Genomic DNA, 20,241 nt, shown 5'->3' with positions numbered 1-20,241 from the left:
CATATTTTAGTAAGACACATGTGTGTCAAAAAACAAAGGATCAACCTTGTGAGAATTCAGGGACCTGTCACATTGACGAGGTGTATGGTGTCCACAGTTCTTGGGTATGACAGAAAGTTATTTCTAAAATAAGACACCTGTTGCTTCCATTTGCACAACTCATGAAAAAAGAAAGAGGTGCAATGTTTATGAGACATCTGGATTTTGAAGACAACATAAGCTTCATTTGGCTCTGTGTACCAGTCCATTAACGAGGTTACTGGTAACGTTGACAGTTTTAAGAGAGACCTGGACAAATAAAAGTCTCAGAAACAGTTCTAAGGTCCAGTGTAAGCTACTCCTTATGTAGGCATTATAACTTACAGTGCAGGGATATCTGAGGGCCCACGGCAGACACAGAGCTGTACAGAGTCTCTGAGAAGCTCTTATAAACCTAGGATTTTGGTGTAAGGCCACATACTCGGCTGTCAGCAAGTTCTCCTCTGGCTTGCTTCTGGGGAGCCTAATAACGACTAAACCACGTGGTTATGGTACCTGTAGTGACTGTGATCCTAAAACTAACATTCTGAAGTGAGTGTCACCTTATTCAATTATAAGATTATATGTGCACAGCAGGAATCCACATTTCAATAAAAAAAAATCACATGTTTGAGACAAGTTGAGAACAGACACAGAAGAAACAAGTACACTTCACAACCTGGTGTCTGGTGCTCTCATGATACCAAAGCCTTCTCCTTTAAATTTCACATGTTCTCAAAACCCATGACACTCATAAAACCCAAAGTTTAATGAGAATAAATAAAGTTAATGGGGTAATCATCTCATTGCCATTTTTTTGGCCAATTGCAACCTTTGCATCACAGGGACTTCCCAATGATCAGTTAACAGAAGAGGAAAAAGCCCTGTTGCAAAGATGGCTCCATGTGATATGTAGACGCCAACCACAGCTCCAATGAGAAGTGGCCCCAAAATGGTGGTGATGGGGAGGTCTGTCAGTGAGTAGAGCTTCAGATCAGATATCTGGTTGTTCAGTGAGGATACATGCCTGAAGTGATGGTATACACGGACTCACAGACCATGGTTAAAGGAGTGGCCACACCACTGGGGCTTTAGAACAAGAAAATGGGCTACAAGGATGTTATTGGAAGAGGTAGCTTGTTGGTCCTTTTGAAGTGGGCCCAGGGTGAGAAGAAATCCGAATTTCATGTAAATGCTTAACTGAAGGCATTGCCTGCAGAGCTCTCAGTAACCACAAAAGGATAACACTGCCTGTGTTTGCCAGTCACAGCTACCCAGGGTTAGGCAACAGCCCACCAACCAAGTGGCCACAGCACCAGGATAAGAGGCTCTGCACAGGGCCAGCAACAAAGAATTCCACTCACCAAGGTTGATGGGCTGTTGGCCCTGCTGAGTGCCCAGTTCCAAGGAGAGGCCGATACTGACCACCCTTTTATAGCACCATTCCACGAAGGACCAACCATCTAGCTGGTAGCAAGTCTATTGCATTGGACTCCTTTCATTATGAAAAGAGAAGTCCCTTGTTTTACAGACATTGATATGGATTTTCCTCCACTTTGTGCAATATCTCTTTCAGAATCACCATTCATGGACTTTCAGAAAGTCTTGTCAGTCGCTACCAACAAATACCTTATTTTGTAGCAAAGAAAGTGAGATAGGAGACTCACACCCATGAAATTTACTGGTGTTTCCAGGTGTTTCATCAGCCTAACACAGCTGGCTTGAGGGGAAGAAGGAATGGCCTGCTCAAGGCTCAGTTATGATACCAGATAGAAGACATCTGTTGAGTTTGGACTGTCATCTTAAAGAATTCTGTTTGAACCTCTAATCCACAAGCAATGCCTTGTACTATTGACACCAGAGTAAGAGCTTGGACCTGTGAGACAGAGGTAAGACCAGCCCCTCTCCTTATTACATTAACAGACCACAAGGAAGGGTTTTTCTTCCCATTCCCACAATCTTGAGGCTTACAGGGTTTGAAGGTCATAGTAACCAAAATAACAATGCTTTCAGTGGAGAACTTACCCAGAGTTTCACCGAACTGTATGCCAGGACAGCTACATGGCCAGTCTGGGCTCCTCATACTGTTGGGAAAAAAAATAAAACAGTAAATATATATATACACAATGCTTTTTGTAAGTATATATATATTATATATATATACACACACACACACACACACACACATCTGTATGTAAATGTAAAGACAAATGAAAATTATATACAATTTATTTTATATTTATATAATTTTAAAATATATATGTATATTTAACAACAAATATTTATAAATATATATCTTATAAATATATTTATAAATATAAATTTATATAAATATTTATGAATAAAGACAAAATTTTAACACACATGTGTATATATGGTATAAATATGTCTTGAAAGAAAAAGAGAGAAACATGCCTATATTGTCATTGGATTAAATAAATTTTAAGACCAAAAGATGTGGCCTTTAACCACATATAATCTGTTTCCTCAGTGGTTTCTACCATTTGATCTGGCTCTGAACAACTTAATCACTTTTTAACTTGGTTTCCCAGACTGCAAAATGGGACGACAGTCGTAAATGTCTTATAGAAATATTAAAAAGACTAAACAACATAATTTATATAAAATCATAATTCATGTGAAATGCTTAGCACCTCTTTCCAGAGAAGTATTCAGTAAAAATGATCTATTACACTCATATATTTATAGAGATATTTATGCAAATATATGCAAATACATATCAAACACAGATAATCGGTAGAGATGGAGTGACCATTTATCAAGCATTTTTTTGAATATTTTATTTCTAGGAAAATCACTGTGGAATTGTAAACTGTCCTTAATACTTCTCAATTTAAAATTTATAGTTTAAAAATGACAGGCATGAATGTAACAAATTGTTTTGTGTATATGTTATATATGTAATTTACTGTTTGAACAATGTCAAGAAAAATGAACAAATATATTGTTTATGAGATTAAAACTTTCTACCTTTAATGTATGTTTAAGTATTTTACATTCCTTGCATGATCCCCAGAATGATATTTTATTCTACTCTCTGGATTCTTGCTAAGTATCAGTAATGATGTTAAAATTATCATTTCCAAATGGTTCCTGAAGTGATACTTTTTGTCAACCCTCAGTTTTCAACCCCATTTTTCTCATAGGTTTACAATTTATAGCACAGAATTTGCTAGGAATGTGTCAGGGATCATTTTTTTTAATGGTTATATGGCTTGTTTTAAAATTTAGGTTGAAATGGGTACAGATTCTGTTTTAGTAAATCACTCCCCTTAAATGTCATTATGAGGATGACAACTCCTTCAGCCCTGCCTCTAACCCACAGGCTGCCTTGAAGCGGGGATTATAGAACTATAATTAATCCTGAAGCAAACTGAAATACCCATGATCATTTCATGGGATGGTTTTTTAGCTGTATAATTCCTCCCACACTGGTGCTCAATCTGTGCATTTTCCAAATATGCTTGCCAGAGAAGAAACACTGCCGAAAATAAGCTTGAAATAGACAAGGGAAAAGGAAAGCAAGTGAATTTAAAAGTTTAATGAGATCCAAAATAAGTTAATGGGGTTAGGGAAATATTTTTTTTTTGCCAGTTTTTAGCCAATTGCAATTAATCAACTTGGCTGTTATTAAGACTGAAAAGGGAGAATTTCTACTTCTACATGGATCTCAGTCTAAAATTGTTTAAGAGTTATAGACTATTAAAAAGAAAACTTAGAAACTAAATAGCATAAAACTCTCATTGGATAAATATAAATGCTAAGATTTAGAGATGTGAATTGATTTTCCTAAAATTCCTTGCAAGTTATCAGTAAAAATCAGGCTAAACTTGGGTTGAGTTTTATTTCCAGTGGGCAAAAAGGCATATTATATGCTGGGCATATACACTGTCCTATTTTAGTCACAGATTAATATTCATAATGCTGATTTCAAGGCACATAATTAAATTAACTTCAAAAAGTGGTGGTGGGGGAGGAAAAGCCTTATGATTCAATGCCAACAAATAAATGAAGAAGGAATGACAGAGGTAGTAAAATCACCATTTATCAACCACATTAGTAATAATTGATTCCGGCAAGAATCATCAGTGAATACTGAAACCATTTGGTAAAAGTTTGTTGGGAACAAGATATTGGAATAGCCTCAGTGGGATTCTCCAGAAATTGCTTATTTGTGACAAAGGAAAAAGGTGACATTACTGTGAAGACATCTGGCAGATACCACCTATCTAGGTATATTTTCTGCTGCTATAACTGAATACTACAGACTGGGCAGTTTATACAGAGAAGTTTATTTGGCTCATGATTCTGGAGGACGGGAAGTCCAAGAGCATGGCACCTGTGTCTGGTGCGGGCCTTCCCTGGTGGAGGGAGGCAGGGTCAGTGAGAGCATGAGACAGAGAGGAAAAGGGAGCCAAACACATCCCTGTAAGGAGCCCACTCCACCCATAATGACATTAGTCCATTCTTGAGGGCAGAGTCCTCCTAACCTAATCACATCTTTAAGGTCTCACCTCTCATATTGTGGCATTGGGAATTAATTTTCCAATGACATGAACTTTGGGGGACACTGTCAAACCATAGCACCACTATGGTCCAGTGATTAATGTCAGCATACCAAGAAGGAGACAAATATGTGTCTCCTGATGGGACAGGCTGAGGGTGCCTAACTTGGGTAGTATTTCTGCCAACAAACAAACAAACAAACAAAAACATGCCTAGTCATAAGGAAGCAATCAGAAATCCACAAAGCAGGGGACAATTTTGCAACTACAGTTGGTGTATACTCCTAGAGAGAAGTAGATGTCATAAAAGACAAAGTAAATTTTAGAAGTTATTCCAGAAAAAGATTACAGATACATGGTAGCTAAATAAAATGATGCTAGATTGTATCTTCAGTTGGAAAAAAGCTGAAAAAGAACTTTAATAGAACAATTAGTGAAATGTGAATATTGAGTTTATAATATGTAATAGTATTACATCATGATAATTTTTAAAATTGATTATGATATGGTACATGTTTAAGATAATGGTCTTGTTCTTAGGAAATAGTTGGTGAAGTCTTCAGAGTTAAAAGCATTTAATGTCTGCAACTTCCTCTCTATTGATTTGTCAATAATAAAATGATGAGGATGATACTACAAAGTCAGGGGAAAAGGAGGAGGAAGAAGAGAAGAAGAAAATGACAAAACATGTACATCCAGAGAGAGAGAGAAATAAACAATTAATGAATCTAAATGAAGGACACACAGTGGCTCACTGTATCATTTTTGTCCGTACTTTTGACATTTCTTTAGTAAAAATCATAAAAATGTTTTCAGGATTATAACAAAAATTTAACTGGAAAGTTTCTACTTACATAGTATGCATGAGTATTATACCAATTGCTTTCTGAGCTCTATGTACCATGCCCCACTTGCTGCTCTCCCCCTGGAAGAAGCTATTGCTAGAAAAAGAAAAGGAGATGCCATCCTTGTTAAATCCTCACTGCACGAGGAGTTGGAATATGACCCTTTTGTTATAAATCCTGTGAAGCAGGAATGATCACATACTTGGCCAATGTAACCTAAATCTCTCATTAGCTATCTAAGTCACTTGAGGCAGAGCAGAAAGCCAAATCTGTGTATAATGAAGAAATTTTAAAAGGCCAGGAAAACATCAAAGACAAGAGGACAAAGGGAAAGGGTGAAGGACAAACAAAAGAGGGAGTAAAAAGGTTCCAGTGTGTTTATGATACCATCTGACTGCACTTGATCTTCCCAATACGTTGCTCAAATTTGCCATAAATTTCCTGAGAAACTTTACCTTTTTCAATTCACATAAAAAATACCTGTTCTAACTTTCATTCCTTCAGAGAGAGCAATCTTGGTTCTAAAGAGAGAAAATGATTCGTTTATTCAGCCACTTTTTCCTGCACAGCCACCCTGCACCAGGTGCTACACTACCTGCTGTTGTCAACAATGTGTGTGATCCCTGCTTTATCCAAATGCCAGCACAATGCAAGACGTGAAGTTTGAATGGACAGGAATTAGACAAGATACAAATTGGGAGAAGAGTCAATTAGGTAAAATAAAGACTATGGGATAAGTTTCTGCAAAACGAAAGCGTTTTATGTGAGCAAGAAAGCAGAAACAGGCCTCCATGCTTGGAAGTGGAAGATAATTGATTCAAGTGATTCTAGAGAAATGGATTCTATCCCTAAAGATTCCAGCTACTGTACCAGAGCATTATTAGCTACATTAAATATTGTGATTGTATCCCAAATGCAATAAGTAACCATTAAAAGTTCGGGGTTAAGCTAGTGAGATGAGTTAATCTATGACAAAGAGCTGTGTGATGCCACGTGAAGAGCAAATTAGAGGGTGTTCTGTGGAAAAAGGAGGATATTGCTGGTGTGCAGATATATATAAAGGTGGCATGGAAGGGGTGGGAGGAAGTGACGATAGAAAAAGCTCACTGGGAAGAAAAATATTTTGAAAGTAAAATAAAGAGAACTCAGTCAGGTGTGAGGCAAAAAAAAAAAGAAGATGATATAACCAACTTTGAAAGAAAGGGTCCCAAAAGGGTTAATATTTTGAGTCGTTGCATGTCTAAAGATACTTTCATTCTCTCCTCACTTGGTAATGAAATTTTAAGATGAAAATTATTTTTTCAGAACTTGAAGGGCATATTCCATTGTATTCTGGATACCAATGTTTTAGAAGTAGGAGAAGTATGAATCAATTTTAATTTCTCTTCCAATATAAGTTGAGCTGGAGAAGTATGAATTTATTTTTATTTCTATTTCTCTGTATGAAAACTACTTTTTTATTTTTATAAGCTATTGCAGTCTTCTTCATTCTTAGTATTATCAGGTTTCACAAAATTATGCTTTTATTTAGATCATTTCATTTATTTTGCTGGGTGCTAGTTACACAATTTCAATATGGCATTTTTAAGTTCTTCCATTCTAGCAATTTTCTCATACTATTTTCTTGATAAATTTGTCTCCCTAATTACATACACCCACAAGTAGGGGTTTGGACATAATAAACTGAAACACTTATTTTATTATATCCATGTATTTTTAACTGTTTTTCTTCTCTTTTTATTTTTATACTAATTTAGAGAGTTTTCCTAACTCTATCTTTCCACCTTTGTAATATACCATCAATTTTATTATCTTATTTTAAACTTCCATAGCATCTTTCATGTGTTACACTTTTCCCTTACTCTTCCTCTCTTGCTTTTATTTGGTAGATATGACATCTCCTCTTAATCTTCTGGGCTTGTTTATTATAGGTCCTTGTCTCTGTGGTTCTCATGCAACTCTGGATCTTACCTGTAAATTTTCTTACTTCATTTCCAGTCCTGAACTCTCCTGTCTGTCCCCTTGAACTAAGGAGGGTGTGGCTTTGCCCAGCACCATTTTACTGAGGTTGGAGCTGTGAAGGTTGAACAGAACACTTGAGTTGGAAAGTCACAACTTCCAGTTCCTACTTCTTCCAATACCATTCCTCGAGTTTCAACTCTTCCCCTGCTCCTCCTTGCTTTAGGATGCTCCTTCAAAATACATATAAATAGAGATATGTAGATGCTACATTTAGCAACTTCAAACATGTATTTTTAAAATACGTACATTTAGTAATTGTTCACATGATTACTTCAGTCCTCCACCATCATCAGAAGCCTGATGTGCTTTTGAGAATAGAGGATCTGCATCTTTGTTTTAATTTCCTGGTCATCTTCATTAAATATAGTACATTGCAAATAAAGTTGAAAAACACTACAACGGTTTGTGCTGCAGCATCTTGGAAAGGATGAAGGTTAAGAAGGGAAAATGGGTTCTCATTAAATTCCAGTTTGCTCTTTGCCGGGAGTCACCTGCCAGAAAACAAATTAAGGTGAAATTAAGTAGCATTTAAAGGATAAATTGTTATCGAACATCAGTGAGAGGATTGAGCAGGTTAAAAGTCAGATGGATCCTTTCCCATAAAGATGGAAGCTATTTTCCTCTTTTGTGTTTTGCATCCTGCTATCGGGGATGTGGCTGGCAGCGCAGTGTGTGTTTAATCCATTGATACTGAGGCTTGTCAGATGGAGAAGTCAATGTTTTATGTTTACTGAGAAAATTAGGTTACCAAACGTTTCCCAGAATGGATTTCGTTGACATTACTCATCATACTACTCAAGTGTTCCTGTGGAAACGCCAGATATCTGTGTTTCATTCTCTTTTGTGACCAGCCTTCCATTTTGTAGCTAAGAACTATTACAAACTGGTATTTACTTGCATTTTGAGGATTAATAGAGAATGTAAAATCCCACAGTAAAGGAAAATGAGCCACTTTTAGGGTTTATTTCAGTCTGTGTTCCTAGCATTTGAATTTCAGACAATATTTTCAAGCTCAATGACTTCGATTTTTTTTCTTTATCTTAACAAAGAAACATAAGCCTATTTTCTATAGCTAAAAATAAAGCCAGTTTAGTATATATATTTCCTTCAGGGCTAAACAGAGTCATTAATTACCCAAACCAGTATGACTGCAAACAGGATTTTTTTCTAACAAAATGTTTCAAAATAATAACCATTTTTTATTTTTATTTTATATTATATTAAGTGAATATTACAAAATTTTAAAAAGCTATTGAAGTTGTTTGTGCTGGCAACAAATGTATCATTTCTGACCTCAACATCTCACCTTACGTGACAACCACAACATTCCTGATGTTAGTCCTAGATTCATGTAATTTAAAACTTTATATTCATTTGCTAATCATCTGCAGGCTGTTCAATGGGTATTTTCCGATCCTATGTTTGGCTCATTTAAGTTGAGATATGCCTGTTTTTGTTAAATGTGTATTTTCTTAATTCCTACTTTTACTTTTGTTTTTAATATTATTTTGTTTCAAATGTTTTTAATTTCCAGGTTCAATCTAATCTATTTATTTGTATCTAATTTTTGAAAAGTTGTATTTTATCTTTCTACTATGTTTGGAATCATTGAATTTTAGAATGTGAGGTCATCTTAACGATCATAACAGATCAGGAAATGTCATACATGCAACAACACACAAGTCAAATCAGCCTCTCATCTGTCTTCTTGGGCCATGCATGTTTACGGCGTTACCAGTTACCAGTATGTATGCATTATCTGAATGACGCCCAGAGGAAATTTCTTGCAAGCTATACAGAGATAGCAATCCTTTTAATGTGATCAATGCCATACTACATACTCAAAAGAAAATGTTAAAATAAAATTTGGGCCAAGGGAAGAGGAATAGGCCCATGAGTGCATGGCCTTCCAGAGTAAATAATTTCTACAGTCAAAAACCTGGCCTGCCCACAGGTGAGTCCTGAGCTGACAGTCCAGGCAAGCAACCTTACAGGGACTGTGATGTAAGTTTTCTAAAGAAAGCTAGTGTTTTTGTTTTGTTTGTTTAATCAAGATCCTAACTCATGTGTTCATTTATTGTGTATAAGAACAGATTGTGGGGCAGGTGCTGAGGTAAGAAAATATAGAAATGTGCATTAAAACATTCTAGAAAATGTTTTACCAATGCAGTGTCTCTTCAACCTGAGAAAGACAGACAGATAAATTAATCTGTCAAGCTCTATGTTGCACGAAAAGAAAGAGAAAAAGACAGCAGCTGCCAAGACTCGCTGGCAGCTCTAGGGAGAAGTACGGCCAGATCAAAACCTACCTCTGAGGTTTAGGCTAACTCATATGTTCCCTGGCAGGACAAGGTCCAGGCCAGCCAGAGTGAATTCCCACTCCCTGCACTGCCTCTCACCCCTGCTCAAGGAGAAGACTACTCATTAGCCCCCAGGGCCAGTGGATGGCAAAGCACAGATTGGACCTGTGTTTGGCCCATGTCCTGATTTGCTATGGTCACTGAGATGACCCTAATTCTAAAATCCAATGATTCTAAAAATAATAGAAGAAAATAGAAGTGATTAATGGAGTAGAAATTTTTTAAAACATGGAATACAAGAAAATAAATTAGATATCTCCAATTGGTTAGATTGGACCTAGAAATCAAATACACATCTCAAACTTGCTCTGACCTGCCGATTGTTAGGAAAAAAAAAATAATGGGTGAGCTGGAGCCGGGAACCCCCCTTGTGAAGCATTGCAGCCACAGATATTTTTAATCAGTATTAGTCGTATCTTAGACAAAAAGTATCTGTAAAATATAGGAAAGTGATATGTCAAGCCATTGTTCCTTAGTGATTTTCAAATAGCTGTTATTTGTCAGTCAAGGATATTTGGTTTATGTTGAGCTATATTAAAATAAAATTAGGTCTCTCTGGTCAGAGTCCAAATATTATACATAGCTCTATGGATATAGTAGAACTTGGGTTTCAGAAAAATGTGGATGTTGTCTGTTTTTGCATATTTGAACCCCAAATCAAGACAAAGCATGGGTATGCTCTGGATAGTGCTATTGCTTTCTCTTTTTTCTCCCATATAATGTATGTGAAAGGAACCATGGCTCCACTTTCAGGTTTGGAGATAGTCCCTGATTAAGCTAGGCACATGAGAACAACCTCATCAAAGCTACCAGGAGTGGTTCCCAAACCCAGGCTTACACCAGGTGATGTACAGCAATCCCTTTCTGCATCTTCTTGGTCCAGGGCTGGGCACATGACCTATGTTGGCCACAACTAAACAGAAAGACCTTTCTTTGTGGTTAGAAGAAGCATTTCACTCTTCCTCCGAATGTTATAACCCTTTATACTAGAAGAATTCTTCCCACCTTTTTGGATGATTTAATTTCAGATTGTTGTCACAATTCAGAGTTCTAGCTAATTATTTTTATTAAATATTTCATATTCTGGATCTGTCTAATTGTTTCTCATGATTAGATCCAAATTTAATGTATTTTTGGCAAGAATATACCATTAGTGATTAAGAGTATTTCTGTAGAGTTAGCAAGTCTCCAAGATCACCCTTGGGTTTGATAATTTGCTAGAAGGACTCACAGAACTAACTAAACGCTGTTATACTCACAGTTACAGTTTATCACAGCAAAAGGATACAGATTAAATCAGCCAGGGGAAGAGGTGGGTAGAGCAGGGCCCGATGGAGTTCCTGGCATGAATCTTCCAGTGGTCGTCTTTCTTTGGAATCTCCTCCCACAAACCTTCATGCAGGTGGCTCAGCTTTGAAGCCAGTGTGAAATAGCAGTTCATCCAGTATAAGAGTATGTCTACAGGTATCTTGAAAAACTAGATGGACTTCTCCAAAGGTGGGAGACCTCAGCATTGAAAATAAAGAACCAGCATGGCTTTAGCTGAGGGCATCAAGAAATCTTTGCAGTTTTCATCACTGAACCAAAAGAATTTGGACTTGCCTAATAAAGACAGTCCCCACGTGTCCAGATGACACAGAGCATAGTGAAACCTCAGCTCCCATCCACTCAATAATGTCTAATGTTCACCTTGGCTTAAGCTCAAAGCTTTCCATGAAGCTCAGTGTCCTTTTATCTCATTTAATTTCAGGTCAAAATTTATTTGTTCCTATTATTTTTTACCTTTTCTAATAAAGGCCATACTAGACCCAGATGAAGGAAAGAAAGGAGTAAACTCCAACTTCAACAGCCTCATCACTCTCAGCAGCTGCCCACGATGGTGCCTATCCAACCCTATTCAATGCTGACATTTCTCTCTTGGATTCTGCTCCCTAGAAATGTCTTCGATTTTGAGTTCTACGATGAGAAATATGCACACGAGCTGTGTGTGTGCACGTGTGTGTGCGTTTGTGCTGAGCAGAGGAGAGGTTGCAAGTAGCAGCCCCTTTGACAACTTGACCCAGAAATAATTTTTGTATGTTTAAAATAAATAATTTAATAAAATCAATGTTATTCTCCATATGAAGTTTTTTTTATCATGTTTTAATTTTTGCTTAACATAAGTAATGAGATTTTTTTCCAAATAATTGAGTAGTATTATCATGGAAAACATAATTTTCAATTACTAGCTCATTACATGATATGAATTAACTTTTCCCTTGCATAATATTTTTCAATTATCGAAAGTCAAGATTGTTTCCAAGCTTACCCTATTATAAACAGCCATCTGTGGAACATCTCTTTATAATTACAGAGGTACATTTAGGAATTTTTGTTTGTTTGTTTTTGTTGTTGTTTTTACCTTATGTATATTAAATATCTATTCATTGGGGCTTTCTTAGGTTTACTCACCATCCCTTATTCTAATACACTTTTGTCGGAATGTCCGAAGTTCCTTAGCCTTGAAAATTCCCTACTACAACAGCTTTCAGTATCTGATGCTTACTTAGCATTGGGTTATTTTAGTCATTTCATTAATTGTCATCACTAAGTTATGTATGGTAAAATTTATCTATCATATCAGGTTGTAAATGTAGGGAGAGCACTGATAATGTGGATTCCTTCTAGATCCCCATAGTCCTTGAAATAGTGGTACACTTACACTGGCTGTTTAACAAGCCTGTGATGTCACCGGAGTTTCCCCAGCACGCCACTCCGAGGTGAACAGTATTTCTCTAGCTTTCAGTCACTTGCCCTGTAGGTCCCCTCACACTTCCCTACAATGTGTTATTTGTTTCTTTCAGAGATATCTCATGTTAGAGGTATGCTATGAGATTACAATTAAACTACAAGCAAAGTCCTCATAAACTTTGCAATTACAACCTATATCTTCCCCATTTTGTTCTTTTCAATTAAATGTTTAAAGCTGTGTATTAACCCATGATTTCTAAATCATGCTCTTTGGGAGAAAGAAAACAAAATCACATCTTACTTATAGTTCATTATCAAAACAAACTTTTCTCCTATGAATTGACTAAACTTTGTCCTTTGGATAATAAATTTTACATAAAATATTTCAGGAAATTTAAATAAAAAATATATATACTAAAATTTGAATAACATATAGATAATATATATAAATAATTAATAATATATATCCATAATATCCTTTTTAGAGTACTTGGCCCATTAAGAACATGGTGAAGTTCCTATATTCTTCTACCTTATTTCACATAAATTTATCTCTTCTCTTGTTTTCCTAGTCCTTCCAACTTGATCCTTATTTTTCTTAATGAAACACGGAAATAATGTCATTTACTACCAATTGGAGTAAATGTCAACTATATTTTAAAATAACATTTTTTTTCCTGTGTGTATGAAAGCAAATGCTTTTTCATGGCTTAATAGAAAAAGTTCAGTGAAAGGTTAAATTAAACAGGCATCTTATTTTTCCCTCTTTCTAGAAGAACAGATCCCCCTGAGTACTAATCCATACAAGGAAACAAATGGAAATAAATGCGAAATAAAAGGGATAATGCAAGTTAACTCACCATTCCACATTTTTACTAACTGTACAAACTCATGAGGCCAACACAGGCATTTTAGCTGTCTCTTATCATGCTAATCAAATGGACAAGCAAAATCTCTTTTGTTATATTATTAAATCATGCTCACTTGCTGTGGTGTAGCCTCTGTTAATTATCATTAACTTTTTTATATCACAAGTATAAATACTATACTTAATAAAAATCACATAATGGAACAAGCTCAATTCAGAGGCAACAGAATCATACAGAGATACAGTAATAAGTGTGTTCCCGATGACAAAGCTACTAAGAGTTTTCAATCAAATCTGGATTCTCCTACCACAGATTCCTTTATTTACACAATGTCTTAATTTATTACTTCAATTTATTTGCTGGCCTATTTTATTTGTAGGCTTAGTCTAATTTTAACACTGTCAAGAATAATTCAAAGGGTATTGGGTAAGTCTGCTTAGAAGAGGGAAGCTACGTTAATCTTTTCTGACATTAATAGAATTAGACCTTATTAATTCTGACATGATTTATTTCATATTGTGTAAATACTAAATGCAAGCGTCATGTTCTCATCGAAACAAGTGTTTTACATGCTTCATACACTGCAATTTAAAACATGAATTGAAAGTGAGCCTTGAAAACAATTTGAAATTACTTAAATCTTGTCAAACTTAGAAAGATTATTACTGCCAAATGGGAAACACTAAATGCTAACACACAGTGCTCCATGGAAGTCACTGGGAAGATATAGAGCAAAGGCTTGCACGGCCTGTTGGGCTCTCCAATGCTATTCAAGCAGATATTATTCTGCGATAAAGAAAATTCTTTTCTCTCTCTTTCTGTCTCTCTCTCTCTCTCTCTCTCTCTCTCCAAATATATATATATATATATATATACACACACACACACACACAACTGTTTAATGCATTTTTATTTTTTTCACTTTATATAAGGAGAACTGAAATTCTAATAAAGTAATGTTTGGGTTTTTTTTTTTAATGTCTTTAAGTCAGGGCAGTCATCGTTAGGAAAGATGCAACTTGGGTGTGTTTGTAGGGGTAAGAAAAATTCCAACAGAAAGGACCAGAAAATGAACCTCCCTAAAGACGTACTCTTGTTTACCGAGGTACAGTATCAGGTGTCCTGTCACTTTTTTATTAATGAAAAAGTTAAATGAAGCTTTAGACTGCTTGCCTAAGTTTCTGATAGCTTGGGGGAGCTTTGCAAAGAAATGACTGATATTAACTGTTGAACAGCCAGGACAGGGTCTCACTTCTCTTTCCATTGGTTTCGGTTGATGTCATCAGATGCTTAAACGGATGATTTAGGACAAACAGTTGGTTGATGGTCCTTGGGATAATTTTTAAAGCATGAGAATGTTAGGATTCCATTTTTAGAGGACATGGTATATCTACATCTAAGATGCAGATGTGTGGAAATCGTTTGAACTACTTTATAAGCACTATAAGATGAAAAGGAAATATTAATATTGGCTTCCTTCAAACGTGAGTGACTTGATCTATGATGCAAAGAACTGTTTTAAGAAGTAGAAAGGATACTAGGTCTTTGTTCTTTTGAAACAAGAGCAAAGACAGCATCTCTCTTAAGCCTCAATTATTTATTTACAAGAAACATATGGGAAGAATTATTAGACAAAGGTTTCAAATTTCTAGAGCAGTTTATTTTGTAGCTATCAACTGGGGTGTGAATTACACAGCTTAATATAGGACATGAATGACTGAAAGAAAATGAAAGGATTTGCCACATTTGTACATTTTATGTAATATTCATTGTTAACTTGAATTAAAACACCTTAGCCAAATTTTTGAAGCATATGCTAAATTAGAAGTTATTTTGTGTAAATCATGCAAGAATATTTTCTAAAGCATTTATGTATTTTAAAAAGTTTGTCATTAAAATGACCACTCCATACATCAGTGACAACTCCAATTTTCCTTAATTTGGTGGGAGAAGTAATGCTATAATGATAATAGAAATAACACCAAAGGCAGGAATAGTTCACCCATTAACAATATGACATCTGAAATTATAGGGAGATGAAAGAGCTATTTCAATGGAAAAACAACATTTTGGAGGGCACAGACACTTGAGCACTCACAGAGGCCTAACATCTAACCAAATGCCAGGAAGACCAAGTGACTCTCCCAAGGCCACACACCTGGATCTAAAACTCAGGTCTCATTTTGCAGCCTAATTATCATCCACCTTATCAAATCGCCCCCGTGAAACGTATCTACAAACAAACCTCGAATAGTTTAGGTCTGTTTGGTGGGATAACATTATATGTTCAGTATATTTGTCTCGAAAGTATTTTGTTTGTCCCTGTGTTCATTAGCATGTGTCTTCTTCATATTTGTATTTTGGTGCTGGATGGTGTCTTTTTTTTCTGTATTTCTGTATCACTTCTTCCCTTTACACCATAATTGTTAAAAGTCCTTGATTTCCACATTTCAGAAAATGATGAAAATGAAGACGACCATTGACTGTTCCTTTGTTACAGAATTTTAAAGGATCCTTTGGGGTGCTGGTCTGTACTCCAAAGCTTAAAGGACTCTGAGATGTTGGTTTCTATATACGGAGTTTGGTGGGGGGAAGTTGTTTGTTTTTTGTTTTTGAAACAGGGTCTTGCTCTGTTGCCCAGGAATAGAGTGTGTTGGCATGATCATAGCTCACTGCAACTTCACACTCAGGGGCTCAAGTGATCCTCCTGCTTCAGCCTCCCAAGTAGCTGGGACTACAGGTGCACCCTCATGCAGGGCTAATTTTTCTATTTTTTAGTAGAGATGGGAATCTCACTCTTGCTCTGGCTGGTCTGTAACTCCTGAGCTCAGTGATCCTCTCAACTCAGCCTCCCAGAGTGCTAGGATTACAGGCGTGAGCCACCACGCCTGGCCTGCAACCGTGTATTTAAGGAAGAAAACTGTGATTTGAGGGCTGACTGTACTGCAGATTCTTTATACTCAGTGCTTTCCTATAATTTATGTTATTTGCTCTCCACAGCCACCTCATACAATAGGGATTATTATGCCTCAAAAAAATGAGCACAGGAGAGGGTTATTGGCTCTATAATATCAAGTAGTTAAGAAATGACAGAGCCAGGAATGATGATGACAGAGGCTTTTTCCACCACTCACTTTCGATTCTAGGGCCATGGAGGCTAGGCAGGCAGGGTCCAGTTAGGCAGAGCCAACTGAGAAACCAGCTCCTTTGTCATTAAGACGGCAAACTCTGGAGTGGTTAAATCAATGTCTTGATTTCTGAGTAGCAAATATCATTATCTATAGCTGATGGAATCTGAGGCATCATTGGATTAATGTTTTAATTTAAATATTAATATATTAAATTCTATCTCAGTTCTTTGAATTACAAATCAGAGCCATGTTATATTTATTAACAAGAGAGACCTTGATTCTTGCTCACTGTATTCTACTCCCAGAGCTTCTGCAGTACAAAGTAAGAGCTAAAAACAAATTTAAAAGCAAGGTATGTAGCCCCCAAACTAGTTTAGCCATTGTCACATGGTTACAAAATTCCATTTGGGAATGAAATTTCTTAAACTGCTACTAAGTAATCAAATAGCTACATCACCAGATATAAACATATTAGCTGTTTTATCACACAAGCTGGCCTGAACTTTGAAGCGATAAAAACTATGGATTCTTAAAAATAAATGAATGCATTAGCAGTTGCTTTATAAGGAGGCAAAAGGAAGCAAAGAATGGAAAAGTAACAAATTTTAATCAGTGTCAGACTATGAAGATTTCAGTATCAATCTCCTTGACTTGTTTCTGACTAAAGTTTATCCTGTGCCATTCTTCAATAGGTGGGCATTTTTCTACACTTCACCAAGAAAAATAAATGTCCACTGGGTAATGTATCTTGGCTTTAGGCAGATATTTTCCAGAAATTATAAATGGCTTTAGTCTTGGTGAGGCATTAAATGTGGTGTCTGATGGAGATGCCCTTTATTCCACGGTTTTGACAGCGGATTTAACACTAGCTCACCATTCAAACCTACCGCTAATCAACACAGTCGGCAGAATGAGCAAAACTTGCACATAAATACATTCTGTGGATGTCATTGGAAAGGGGAATGCTGAGCTTTTCCTTTAAAAAAAAGTCTTAAAAGTCAAGTATGGGCTACATTAAATATGAATGATAATAGATCCAATAGATAAATGACAACTCTGTGTGATTTATTACTTACTGCGCCAGCATTCACTTTTGCTTCCACGTTAGAACAAAAGCTGATGGAAGGAAATGAAATCGCTGAAGATCGTTGTGCGGGTGTGAAATAATACGAGCATTCATTGAATATTTGTGTCTGAGAGTGACCTTTTGTTGCTGAAAGTTCTTTCGTTTCTCCAGCATCTTCTGGAAATTCTAACTGCAGAGAGAGAGAGAGAGCAATGCAAAATTTGTGACATTTGGAATGGACAAATTCATTTCCATCATTTTTTGTCTGGTTAATTAATGCCAGGGTGACCTCAGCTAACAGATTGGTATTTTAGAGATGAATTTTGGCTAGGTAAAAGTGAAGTTCATCCCAAATACTGGATATCCAAATAGATTTGTTCATCAAGGGGTAGAGGAAAAGGGGTACTACTATTGAAGACAGAGTCAGAGAAACACAAAGCATATATTTCATAAAACATCTTTCCTACCTGTGAAATCCATCTCCAGTGTCTTAGAAACAGAGAAGTGAGGCACACCTTGGCTTTAGAGTATTCTAAGGATGGAAAAACATGCACCACATGTATTCGCCATCAAATTGGTACTAACTGATCAACACTGAGGTGCTCACCTGGTAGTGATACTCATTGGGTGCTGGTCAAGTGGGGGCGTCAACCCACAGCTAGTGGAAATGGGGCACAGTGTATGGGGGAGGGACACGCTTGTGGCCCTTGTGTGGGTGAGGCAAACACATTTCATATAACCAAAATGTTTGTACCCCCATAATATCCTGTATTAAAAATACATATATATTAAAAAAATACTTTTCTCTCTACCTTGCTCCCACTGTCTTTTATATGCTTCTAGGAGCAGTTTGCATTTTCTATTTGGAGAGTAACTTCATTGTCATTACTACTTTCCAGCAATTCCAGGAAGCACTCTTGGAAGTTATTCTCATATTTGCAGATGCTGAAGCAATATTTGAGAGCGAGCATGTAACTTGTTGAAGGTCACACGGCCAGTGCGTGAGGACCACGGGCAGAACTCATGGACAAGTCATGGAATAATGTTCTCTCTTTCCATGAGGAAGCACAGGACCATTCACAAGAAACGGGTGACTCATAGGTCTCATAGTCACCTGAACACAGGAATTTAGGTGCTGAGAGAACATGCAGCATGTCCTTGCATAACAGTGTCCTTTTACCAGTGTTTCCTTTAACGTTGATGAGTTTATACACATATATAGAGTTCTGGGTCAGAGCTGCTATCTGTGTGGAGCTTGCATGTTTTCCCAGGTCTGCAAGAGTTTTCTTCAGGCACTCAGGTTCCCTGTCACGTCCCAGAGATGCTCCTGTTAGGCAAATTGACGTGTCCATGCGGTCCCAGAGACAGTGAGTGTGTGTGAGTGTGAGCGTGCCCAGAGATGAGATGGCTTCAGACCAGGCTGACCCTGAACTGGAATAATAGGATAAATAATCGTCTCGCTTGTTCTCATCAATCTTTCTTAAATGTATGTATGTATATCACGCTTATTTCAATGTGTAATAGTAGTAGAGTCTTAGTCTCTGTTTAAAAGTTTGGTGAAGTTTTTGTGACCAGAAATAGGCCATAGGAACTTGACTCTTGTTTATACCAATTACCCTGTGGTCAGACTGGTTACATCCTTTCACTTGATGTCGCAGTTCCCAAGAACCAGTAGGAGATGTTAAGTGAAAACTTCCTGCATTCCTCCCTGGATCCAAATAGAACACCAGTCAAGAAACTGAACACCCAAAATAACAATAATAAAGATAATACAATGCTAACTTCCATGACATAACCTCAATAAAGCTCAGAGCAGACAGTGTAGCATTCCTATGAATAAAAATGAAATCTGGTTGTGAAGGCATGAAAAAAAATACTTCTTTGAGACACAAATTTAAATGTGTAATAATTTAATCAATTGTATTTCTACTATCCTTAATGAGTTATTTTTGGAAAAAAAATGGATAATTTCATAATCAGTTGGAAGTTGAGAAAGTCAGAGGAAATTAGATTTATTGAGTGTGAAGAAATGGTAATTATTTTATGAATTAAAGGAATATCCTAAATGCACCTTTAAACAGACTGCTAATAAATTCTGCTGTGTTAAAGAAAAAACATGATTACTTTCAGCTGGAGTTAAAGGACTGGGAGGATTTTAACAGCTAAGCTTTTAAACAGTTGCAGCTGTCTCATATTGAATTATTTTCAGTTCTAGCTGATTTGTCCAGACGTAAGTCCTGAAATGTAAACTATATGAATGGCTCACTCTTTGTGCTACTTACAAATAATACAGGTGCCCATGAACTTAAAAATGTCATTCCCATTTTTTTTTTAATCAGTGAACCAAGGGCATGACAGAGCTACACACGTGAGTGAGCTGACTGTGGTATTTATTTTTACATTCAATTATCATACCGATTCTTTCCCTTACATTTTCTGAAAGCCATTTTCTGAAAGTCTGCTCCTGCTGTTGGCATGCAACAGTTTCTGGTAACAATGAAAAAACTAACTTAATTATGTATATCTTATTATCTGACTATATTAGCCATGAGCTCTATAAAGAGATTTTTAATGAACATTGGGGCTTATGTAAAAACATAAGAAATACCTTAAAATGCTAACAGTACACAGATGTTTCTCAGGTGGCTATAGCCAGTAAAAGAGACAGTATACA

Source organism: Lemur catta, chromosome 18 (genome assembly GCF_020740605.2).
Source record: "Lemur catta isolate mLemCat1 chromosome 18, mLemCat1.pri, whole genome shotgun sequence".
NCBI classification, from domain to species: domain Eukaryota; kingdom Metazoa; phylum Chordata; class Mammalia; order Primates; family Lemuridae; genus Lemur; species Lemur catta.
This window is presented reverse-complemented; position numbering follows the sequence as displayed.